The sequence below is a fragment of the Vicugna pacos genome, chromosome X, assembly GCF_048564905.1.
Source record: "Vicugna pacos chromosome X, VicPac4, whole genome shotgun sequence".
NCBI lineage: Eukaryota > Metazoa > Chordata > Mammalia > Artiodactyla > Camelidae > Vicugna > Vicugna pacos.
Genome location: NC_133023.1, coordinates 32,923,210 through 32,935,154, shown reverse-complemented (window position 1 = coordinate 32,935,154; position 11,945 = coordinate 32,923,210).

Here is an 11,945-nt window from a genome sequence, read left to right as displayed (position 1 = left end):
CAAACTATATTACAAAGTTATAGTAATCAAAACAGTATGGTATTGGCATAAAAACAAACACATAGATCAACGGGAAAAAACGGATAGCCCAGAAATAATCCCATGCATATGTGGTCAATTAATTTATGACAAAGAAGCTAAGAATATACAGTAGAGGAAGGATATTCTCTTCAATAAACTGTGTAACATAAACTGGGCAGCCACATGGAAAAGAATGAAACTGGACCCCTCTCTTACACCATACACAAAAACCAACTCAAAATGGATTAAAGACTTGAATGTATGACCTAAAACCATAAAACTCCTAAAAGAAAACACAAGGCATAAGCTCCTTGACATTGATCTTGGCAATTATTTTTTGGATTTGATACCAAAAGCAAAAGCAAGAAAAACAAAAATAAGCAAGTGGTACCGCATCAAACTAAAAAGCTTCTGCACAGCAAAAGAAATCATCAATGAAATGAAAAGGCAACTTACAGAATGGGAGAAAATATTTTCAAAGTATATCTGATAAGGGGTTAATATACAAAACATAAAGAACTCATGCAACCCAATAGCAAAATATCAAATAATCTGATTAAAAAATGTGCAAAGGAACTGAATGGACATTTATTTTTGGAAAGATGACATATAAATGGCCATCAGGTACATGAAAAGGTGCCCAACACCACTAATCATCAGGAACATGCAAATCAAAATGACAATGAGGTATCACAACATACCTGTTAGAATGGCTACCATCAAAAAGAAAAGAGACAACAAGTGTTGGTGAAGAATGTGGAGAAAAGGGAACCCTTGTGCACTGGAGGTGGGAATATAAATTGGTGCAGCCATTATAAGGAAACAGTATGAAGGTTCCTCAAAAAAGTAAAAAAAAAAGAACTACCAGATGATCCAGCAATTCCACTTCTGGGTATATATCCAAAGGGAATGAAAACAGAATCTCAAAGAGATATCTTCACTCCCATGTTCACTGCTACATTATTCACAATAGCCAAGATATGGAAATAACCTAGGTGTCCTTCACCTGTTGAATAGATTAAAAAGACGTGATACAGATACAGATATACTATTTGGCCTGGAGAAAGAAGATCATCCTGCCTTTTGTGACAACAGGGATGAAACCCGAGGACATTATTCTAAGGAAATAAGTCAGATAGAGAAAGATAAATACTGTATGAAATCACTTGCATGTAAAAGCTAAAAAAGCTGAACTCATAGTAACAGAGACTAGAATAGTGGTTACCAGTTGCTGTGTGGTGGGGGAAAAGGGGAGATTAAATAAAAAAAGAGTGACATAGGACTCCTGCCTATGAAGTCCAAAAGAACTCTCATAAAATACCAAGAAAAATTTGCAGTGTGAAAAAAAGTGAATGCTGGCAAAGCAAGGGCTGTCAAACTTTGTCAGACATTTGCACCAAAAATGACCCATGGAAAACCTATTCTGTGTGCCTGGCCCAGCCTCTTGGGTCAGTCTGCCACCAAGCAGATTGAGGATCACACACAGCCCAAGTCCCACTGTCTAATGAAGCCTTTTAGTCTCAGAGACATGAGTTCAAGTCTTCATTTACAAGGTGCAAGACTTCCAGGAAGTTAGCTAACTTTCCTAAAGCTGTTTTATCTCTAACAAGATTATTAACTTTTTTTCTTTATAGAGTTTTTGTGAGCAATCAACAAGACAATATATAGAAAAACCTTAACCAAATGCTTACAATGATTTTTCTTAACTCCTGAAACTTTAATGACTGAATTTTTTTAAGTTCATGTTTTTATTTTAAAAATTTTTATTGAAGTATAGTTAGTTTACAATGTTGTGTCAATTTCTGGTGTACAGCATAATATTCCAGTCATATATATACATACCTATATTCTTTTTCATTATAGGTTACTATAAGATATTGAATATAGTTCCCTGCACTATACTTTCTGTTTATCTATTTTATATATAGTAGTTAGTATCTGCAAATCTCAAACTCCCAATTTATCCCTTCCCACCCTCTTGCCCCCCTGGTAACGATAAGTTTGTTTTCTATATCTGTGAGTCTGTTTCTGTTTTGTAAATGATCATCTCAATAGATGACTGAATTTTTATAGGATTTTTTTTTTAGTTTAACCGTCTTCATATTTTAAGATTTTCCATCTCAAATTAAAAAAACCCAAATCCATCTAAAATCACTTGAAAGCTTTAAATTCCTAAAATGTGCTGCATTGTTTTAAAGAAAGTAAACCAAACATGTTGTTACTCCCAACTGTTCCATACAGTTTTTCATTATCCTTCCTTGATTTTAGGTTAACAAACACTTGTTCTATTTTTATCAAGTCTATTTTAGTTTCCTAATTTTATTTATAATTGAAAATCAAATTTATCTTATCCACTGACCTAAATATAAATTAAATATTATCTCACAAATTGTTTATTTAAGCAGATTTTTCCCTTAAATCTCTTTTAAAAAAAGATTCTAGGTCTCCTGAAATGTCATACGATATTAAATCAATCTTGTCAGCAGTGTTGTTCAGATACCTTGGGAAAAAATGGTGTATCCTTAAATACGTACGTCAACTACATTTTCTGTCTCTTGGCTCAAATAATTAGGTACGTTTCCCATTAATTTTTTTCAGAGTCCAAGATTATCTAGATAATTTTTTAGTAATGTAGCCTTAATTCTTATACTTGGCAAATTTCTCAAATGGTCCAATTTATCCTGTCACTCCCTTTCAATGTGACCTTATTAAAAGCCATTATTACATCTCCCCTTAATTTCATTTAAAGGACACTTATCTGCTCTCAGCCTCTAGTTTTACACATGGACCTGTGGAGACACTTATTCTATTATATACATGGTCATTCCAAATCTTTTGCTTGCTAAGAAATTGAAGTAGAAATTGGTTGTAAAGTGGAAAGTATCTTAAAACCACATGTAAAAGTGGATTCTTTGTTTTGCAGATCAATGATCAAGCATTATACATATACAAGTTTTACTTGGCCTTAAGAATATGTAGACCCAGAGGAGAACTTTAGCCATGTGTTACTCTCTGGGACTTCCCAGGGACCTTAGCTGAACCTGGCTGAGAGCCATGGTCAAGCCAACAAGTCAAATTTCCACAAAGCCTATCTTTGGAATGAAAACTGCCCTCAGGATTTGCTCACCATCTCTTTGCCTCTGTTCTTTTTCCACACTGTGTTCGGGGCACTAGTGACACTTAACATTGTAACAGGACACTTTGAACACATTTCATTTAAGTGGACTTTCTTGTGCCTTTGGGCCAATGCCCTTTAGAGTCTGGCTTTCAGACATCCCTGCCACGTCATGTTGTACTCAACAACTACTCATATCACATACCTAAGTGACATTAACAAGACCAAATTTGGCTTATAGTTAGGAGACTATACATATATTTGAATGCTTCTTTGATCACTGTCAATAATCAATTTTTACTGTGTCTTAGCCCTGATTCCCTAAAAATCAGAACCAACGATAGATGCCTACACTTTAACCCTTTATTAGGGAGTGTAATCCCAGGTAAGCAAGAAGGAGGGAAAAAATTAAAGTGAGTCAGGGAAGGAAGGAGAGCAAATACGAGATGGTGCATTACTGGGCTGGCCACAGCCTCACACTAAAACACAACTCACTCACACAGAGTGTGTCCAGTGAGGCTGCATGGAACCACTGTGTCTTAGAACAGTCTGTTAGGGAGGAAAGGAAGAGTGATGGTATCTTCATGTCTTCAGTTTTATTGGTTTACAAGATAGTTTACCTACAGTTCTGGGTTGAGTTACCTGGGCCTCCTGGGAAACCCTAGGAAAGCAGGTCTTCCGTGGGCCCAGTCCAGCCAATGTGCCAGCATGTGGTTGGGGGGGGGGGGGTCTCTCCTTATCAATCAGTTCTGACTATGGCAGGACGGGCAGCCAGGGTGTTAAAGACAACACGAAAAGCATGGACCTTCCTTAGGGCCACTCCTATGGGCATGCAAGGGATGTAGCAAGGCCCAGGGGGAAAGGAGAGACCTGGTGGCTGAGAGGTAACAGAACTGAGTACAGTACACTGGGCATCACACTGAGGACGTGACAATGAGCTGGACACAGTGCGAGGAGCCCATGTGGACAATGAATCAAAGACAGGCTTAGGCTTAGGCAAAACAGGCAGCTATCTACGTGGTGTGGTTTCAGGAAAACCAAGATATATCTACCCGCAAAACAGCTCCCCAATCAACCTGCTCAACTGAAAAGACCACAGTTTGAACCTATTCTTTGCTTGAGGCTCTGAGAGATTCTGTTAGGATGTAAGTATATTAGATAAGGGACATCATATTGAGTCAACTGGCCCAGATTGCTTTATTTGTAAAGACTAAGGCTCTGGGGGAATGAACTTCAGGAAGGCTAAAGTTTTATTAGGGTAAAAGGCAATGAAGGCTGCAGGTGAAATAGTCAAACCTCATTGGTACTGGCCAAGAAGGATAGATCTCGTTAGGAAAGAACTAACTGAGGCGTCCTGAGTAATTGGAGGGCAGGCTGAGGTCAGAGAGCGTAATGTTAGGAAGGGAGAGGAGGGGATGAATGGGAAGAGTGTTAAAGATCAATTTTCCCTATCTCACCTTTGACCTTGGTTTGTCAAAGGCCCTTTTTCCATGAGGCAAATTACAGAAAGGCTGAACACCATGTGGAACTCTGGCTTCAGACCTTACTCTGCAGTGCCTCTCCCTAACTTGATTTGCTCAGAATTCCACTAAGGGATCTTCTGCCCTCTGTCAAATCTACATTATGTTGGCTTCTCCTACACCACCCCCGACAGAGAACCCCTCTCCGATCAAGCATCCCCGTTCTCATACCCCAACACACACACGTAACTTTTTTCCATACAACATTTAAGGAGAAAAGCAAATAATTGTTGTTTGCGTAGTTCTGGGAATCTTGGTGACCTCATTGTGGCCAATGCATTAATTATTCGGGGGTGTGAAATTCAAGGTCATTTTAAATGTGAATCTTTGGGACTATTTCCATAACTCTCTCTAATGGTTTTCAGACTCTTTCATTCATAGATTCAAGTCAGGTAGTTCCTCCTAAGATCCCATCCCCGATTGACTGCACCACTCACATTCTGCATTTAAAAGATGTTTCCCTATGACACTAAAATGTTTGATGTTATTAAAATCATGTTATTGATATTCATATCAATTATGCCTTGAGTGTGATGCTTAGTATATCTATTAATAAAACTTGGATTTTTCTCTTTTTTTGGCTTCTGCAAGAGTAATTTATAGAGACACAAATAGTAATATTAAAGCTATCAACCATAAAAGTCAATACTTGACAGCATCATGTAATTTAAGAGTTGCATACATATGAATTCAGATCTTGTGCTTTCTAAATGTACATACATTAGCTGCACACCAGAAATTTAGAGTTTCAGAAGCAGCAAGCTGTCAAGTGATAGAGCACTGATGTTTTGAAAATGAACTTTTCAGCAAAGCAGGAAAACTGGTGAAGCTGGGTTACTACATAAAATACACATGCCTCTTCGTTCCACTAAATTGTCCTTAGGTGTATCCATTAATGCTGTTTCGTTGCTGAAAATTTCTTTTCAAAAAAAGGCCTTCAGATTAGCTTTGAAGTGGGAATTTCCCAGAAAGGAGGAAAGTTTTGCTTATGATTTTGGAAGCTAATTTGCAAACAATATAAAGCATAATCTTCAATTAAAAAGTTCACAACTATATTAAGAAGATGTATAATCATCTTGTCACTGTATTTCTCAACTCGAAAATATTTTCACAGTAAAAAAGGATCAACAGAGAAAAATAATTTGCTCTTGCAGGAAGTGAGTCTATTCAAAGTGATTTGAATTTTTGGACAATTTGAGAATTCAGGTTCAGTGATTTCTAATGTAAGTTTCCCCACAACTTGCCAGCCTATGGGTACAAATGTAGGGGGAGGAGATATGTTATTTTAGTTGCAACAACACTTGTTTCATAGACTTTTGCTACCCACTGTACTCAAAAGAACAGCCCAGCTATTTCTGCTAATTCCCTAGGATGTTTCAAGTAAACAATGTCTTGCGTATGTGTGTGTGTGTGTGTGTGTGTGTGTGTGTTTATTCTTCTGGTTAATGTCCACTATCCTCAACAAAATGACATTGTGTTCCATTTAGAAGTGGGGACATTCCCTGCTTCTCCTAAACTGTATCATATTTCCTCGCTTGGGCAAAAGCTTTGACATCTGCCACATCCCTCTCTCCCAAGACAGGAAGAACTCTGTTTCCTTCCGCTTCAGTGGAAGATCCTCATGATGACTGATAAATGCAAATGCCTCCTAGCAGCATCATGACAGTTTATGACTCATAATTAAGTATATATTATTGCTGATTAAGCAAATTTCACTACATATGAATAAATTAAGGAATGTTTAAGAGAAACAAGACCTTTCGATGTAGAGAAGTGGAAGATAATCGGGCAATAGCTATGAATATTTCAACTGCACATACCCTTAGTAATTCCACTTTGAGGAATATATATGACTATTTGTATTAGGATGTTTATTGCAGCATCATAGTAGGAGGCAAAAAACTGAAAGCAAATTGAATGGCCATCAATAAAGTAATGGTTGAATAAATTATGGTCTGTCTAAAAGACAATATTCTATAACCATTAAAATAAATGAACTAGATCTCTTTTGACCTGGGGGTGTCTATGACATATTATCGAGTAAATGGGCAAGTGGCAAAGGATGGCACGTAGTGTAATCATTGCTTCATAAAGACAAAAACATAGCATGTGTACATGTTAATATATATTTGTAAGGAAATGGAAAATACTGGAAAGTTAATGGTGTGGTATTAACACTGGTTACCTCAAAAGGTAGACAAGAAGGTAGGTAGGGAGATACTCACATTAAAAACAAAATCTCTGGATTATTTCTCTAGTTATGATGATCACTTATTAAAGCATAATTAAAATATTTTAATTAAGGAAAATTCTATTGACAAGAAGAAGCAGGGAGAAAACTCAATAGAGTGCTACCTTCATGGGTAAGGAATAGATATTATATAATTATGGTAATCAATTCGACTATATATATATTGAATGCCTATAATATGCTTAACACACACGCATAACACACACACATATAAATCAAGGAAGAAAGAAAATATACACACTACACAAAATATGCTCTAGTTCTTGTTTCTGTAATTGGACACTAAGCTATAGCAGAAATTGAAGTTCCTTTGTCCACTATTTATTCCATGTTCCTTTACCCTTAGCCTTCACCTCAGCTGGTCAAATTCCTTTAGCTGGTTGAATGACTCAGATGTTCATTGTAAGGAATCTGAGCCCTTAGTGGTCTGTGTTAATTGGGTACTCTTCAATTAACTTTGTGACTGGAAATGGAGGCCCATGGGATCCCTCAAGTTCTAGTCATAGTCCTCTCTGCTCCTGTTATGTATAGTCATCCAATTTCCTCTTCTTAATCAGAATTAAGCACCCTGTCTAGTAGAGTAACCCCTTTCTTTGCTTGTAGTAAGTTTATTGGTCTAAAGTACACAACACGATCAGGTAGGAGCCTCAGCTTCCTATTCAACAGAACTATTGTCATGTCCCCTGGCAGAAACATTCCCCCTTTGAATCAACACTTCTTAACAAGTAGAGGACATAGTTTCTGGGATTTTTAGCAAACTCTGGTTAACAGATTATAGATGGAATAGTGAGAGAGGCCACTCTCAACTTTACTCCTTAGTTTTAAGATCTATAGGTTAGCTATAGAGAAATGGTACAAATATTGGTCATCGATAGAATGCATCTCTTTGAGGACAGTTCTCCAACCTCATAGATATAATCTCCCACTGTAACAGGCACTATAGTTGTATCTTCAATAGGTTATTTCAACATTCTGTGAGAACTACTGCTTCTTGAGTAGTGGAGGGCATGGCCAAAGGAGTGAATTTCATGACCATGAGGCCAAGTCACATTTCTTTTCCTGAAAAATTGGATAATTGATGGAAAGCAATGTTATGTGAAATAATTTCACAGTGAATAATTTACTATATACATCTATGAATGGTGGCATGAGCAATAGTATCACAGGCGGGGATGATAATCTATATTCAGAATACATATATATTCCAGTAAGGACAAAGTGCTGCTCTCTCCATGATGAAAGGGGTTGAATGTAATCAATCTCCCACTAAGCAGCTGGCCCATCTCCCCTGTCAGCCCCCTCCACCTCAAGGGAATGATGTCATCAGGGCTCAGCATTCTTTCTAGGGTTGGCAGACAGGCCAATCAATAGTGACGGTGGCCGGAGCAGCCTGAGAGAGGCAAAGTCAATGTTGTTGAGCCCATGCCTAACCCCCATTCCTGCTGCCATAGCCACTCTGCACATCGAGCAATCTGTCACAAGGTAGCTTGGGAAAGAAGCTGACTAGCATCCACAGGATGACTATTTGGAGTGACCAGCTTTGCCTGAGAAAGTGAGAAAATTGATCAGATTTGCATGAGCAGATGGAAAGGAAGAGATGTTAGTTTAAGTAAAAGAATAAAGGCAGAGATAAACATAGAGTTTGGCAAGGCATGGAGAGCCCAGCCTGACTTGTGGCAAGTTTGTGCTGTAATGAACTTTTGGAGAAAAAAATAAAGGTTAGAAAGGAAAGGTGTGGTAAAGTTCTATTAATAACACCAACATATCGTAGTACTAGCTTACCTTTACCAAGTTCTTACTGCGTACTGTGCTGAGCACTTTATATGGATTATATTATTTAACCCTCAAAAACTATATGAGGTAAATACTATTTGCAGTGGACTCAATGTTGGTGTCCCTCCCCAAATTCATATGTTGAAGCCCAAATTCCAGTGGGATGGGGTTTGGAGGTGGGACCTTTGCGAAGTAATTAGGTCATGATGGTGGAGCCCTCACAAATGGAATTCGTGCCCTTATAAGAAGAGATCGTAGAGCTAGCCAGAGCTCCTTCTACCCTGTGAGTATATGAGAAGTTGGCACTCTGCAACTAGGAAGAGGACCCTGACTAGAACTCAACCATGCTGGTACTCTGATCTTGCACTTCCAGCCTCCAGAACTGTGAGAAATAAATTTCTGTTATACATCAACCTCCCAGCTTATGGCATTTTCTTGTAGTTTCCCAAACTGATGAAGACAAGATTATTATGCCCATTTTAGAGAATAGTTTCAGGAGGGTAAGTAAGAAATGATAGATCCCCCATTGGCACTGACTCACAGGAGTTGTTTACCACTGGGCTATACTGCCGTGCTATTCAAGCTGAGTAGTAAGGACTCTAATGTCAGATGAAGAGGACTGACTGAGGAGGTGTGAGCAAAAAGAAAGCTTTGACAAAATTCATCCAGTAGCATAATGTGGAATAGACCAGTTTTTTTCTCTATTAGGCAATGATTAAGAGGAAGTAAGATGAAAAGACTTGGGCCTTAAAGACAGTCTCAGGTTTGTATCTCAGGTCTGTCTCATAACAACCTGTGACCTGCAAACTTCTTAACTTTGTGTGTTCCAATATCCTCATTAGTAATAAGACTGTTTTAAAGAATAAATATGGAGTTGATACTCCCTAAATATCGATCCTCTTCTTTCCAGCCCCATTCTCCCCAGTAGTGGATATTGGATTAGGTTTCCAGAAATTTTGCAAAATGAGAATCTCATTTCGAATTTGTCGAATGGGACTCTCAGAGGGGAGATGGTGGCTTGGACATAAATCCATTTAACAAGCATTTATTACTAGTTATATGCCTCTCTCAATACTGGCCCCTGGAGGAACAGAATCCAGTGGGGTATGGTCTTTGGCCAATGGACAGAAAAGCTGAGCCACTGAGAAAAGGGCCACAGGAGAGTTTGTACCAGGAAACAGAGGAAAACAGTTGAGGGAGTATAGGAGTCTATGATCAGTTCCCACAATGCAAATCAATTTCCACTGATTATTTCCACTTCATAAAAATAACAGTATCACTCCAATAGGGTCTTACATTATCCCTTTTTTTAAAAAGTCAACAAATAATTTCTCCTCCTCCTCTCCTCTTCAAAAGGAAGAGGATGATTGGAGAAATGAAGGTCACTAGCTAATAAGGCGGTAATCTCAAGTTTCTCTATCGTAGCTAAGAAAGTAGCTGGTACAAGCGAAAAGCTCAACAAAGGGCCTATTTATTTTTTCCCAGCAGTTTCAATGGCGAATAATTGGGGAGGAAGGGATGAAGAATAAAAAAGAGGATTTTGACACTCTTTGAGTGCTAATGGAAAAGAAGAATTTGATTGAGAAGGAGAGAACTTAACAATTAGAGAGAAAATAGGAAGATACTTCCTTTTCTCTTTTTGAGAGCACGAATGGGGAAAAACAGGTCGGGAACAAGGATGGAGTTGGTAACCTCACTGGGAGAGGTTCAACTTACCTGGTTGTCTCAAAAAATGGGGAAAAACTCATGGTATAGCACTAAATTTTAAGTTGTCCCCATCTTAAATAGATCCCCCTCATTCCTTCAGTAAAATTTATCTCACCCTTCCTGCCTTGTGTGGAGACAGAAGCACAGGGTGTCAAAGGGAAGTGTGGCTGGTCCCACTGCAAACTCATCACTGGCTTTCCTACGGAAACAGCCCTGAGAAAATGGGCTTGGGGGTTCAAGGTTCTTGTTGAACCAGCAGCGGTCACAGAGCCACCGTGGAGGAGTGATAAGGCTTGCATTGTGGGCTGGACCAGTGGAAAGGGAATAATATGAAACTCCCTTTAACCCCGGAAGAAGCTGAACTTCAAAAGTTGAAGAGGCAACTTTGAAGAGGATGTTAAGTACTATCCCTCATCTTTGACATTATATCTGTAACAAGAGTCATCCATCTTTTTTGTTTTTCTCTATAAGCAGAATTTCTGTGCACTGCCACTGTTTCATCAACTTCCCCCAGAAGAATGTAATTTCCACTTCTGTGACAATCTGTGTGACCAAGTCTAGCTCCCACACAAGTCCTCCATATCCTCAGAATTTCATGTACTCACATGACACAGAATACTCCATTCCACATTGTGCAAATCGGAAATGAAAATGTTTTAAATAAACCTCACCTATTCACAGTTGACAGCCTTGTGCCCCATGGGAAATTCGGGCTAAGCACAGCAGTGATGAGGTGGTACTGTTAGGTTTCCAAAGCTTCAGGGCCATATGGGAGTGTCTTATCAGGGATGACAGCTGTCTGTCCAGAATGAAGCACTTTCCAACAAGTGCAAATTTTGATGCAGGTTCCCAACCTACTGATAACCTATCTTGTCAAAAATTTCAATATTTCCTAAGGTTAAAATGAAACCTCACATGGGTCTCAGTGGCGGGGTGCAGTTGCATCTTGTGAAGCAGACAATATGATTTGATATTTCTCCTCCCTCCATGCAAGTAAAAGGAGAATTCACCTGAACAATCTTCACTCTTGTGATGTACAGCTCCTCTTTAGTTATTTTAGAGATGCTGGGATTAAGGCCTGTGAACACTTGCCCAATATTAAATTACAAAAAAAATTAATATATAATATATACAATTTATGTATATATATTCATTGTTAATGCACAATATATTTATGACTGAAATAATCAGTCATTACACTGCCATATATACTTCTCCTTTCCCTTCCTCATCCACCCTCAGCCCCTATCCACACGCACTACAACCTACGCCCCAACCACTGGGTTATTTGTTTTTTCTTGAACCCATCTGTCACATTTTCAAGCCTTATATCAGCAGTTCTTAACCTTTTATTCAAAGCGACACATATAAGGAATGACATCTCCACACGCCACAACACGGCTCACATAGACATGTCTCTGGATTTTGACCAACCCCCAAATCCTGCAGAGAAGTCAAACAGTGTAATAAGTCAAAGCAACCCAGATATTAACTAGAGGAAGCAGGCTGTGAGTGAGGCACGATTCCCTCTGAGCAAACTCTTGGGAGCTAAGTTCTC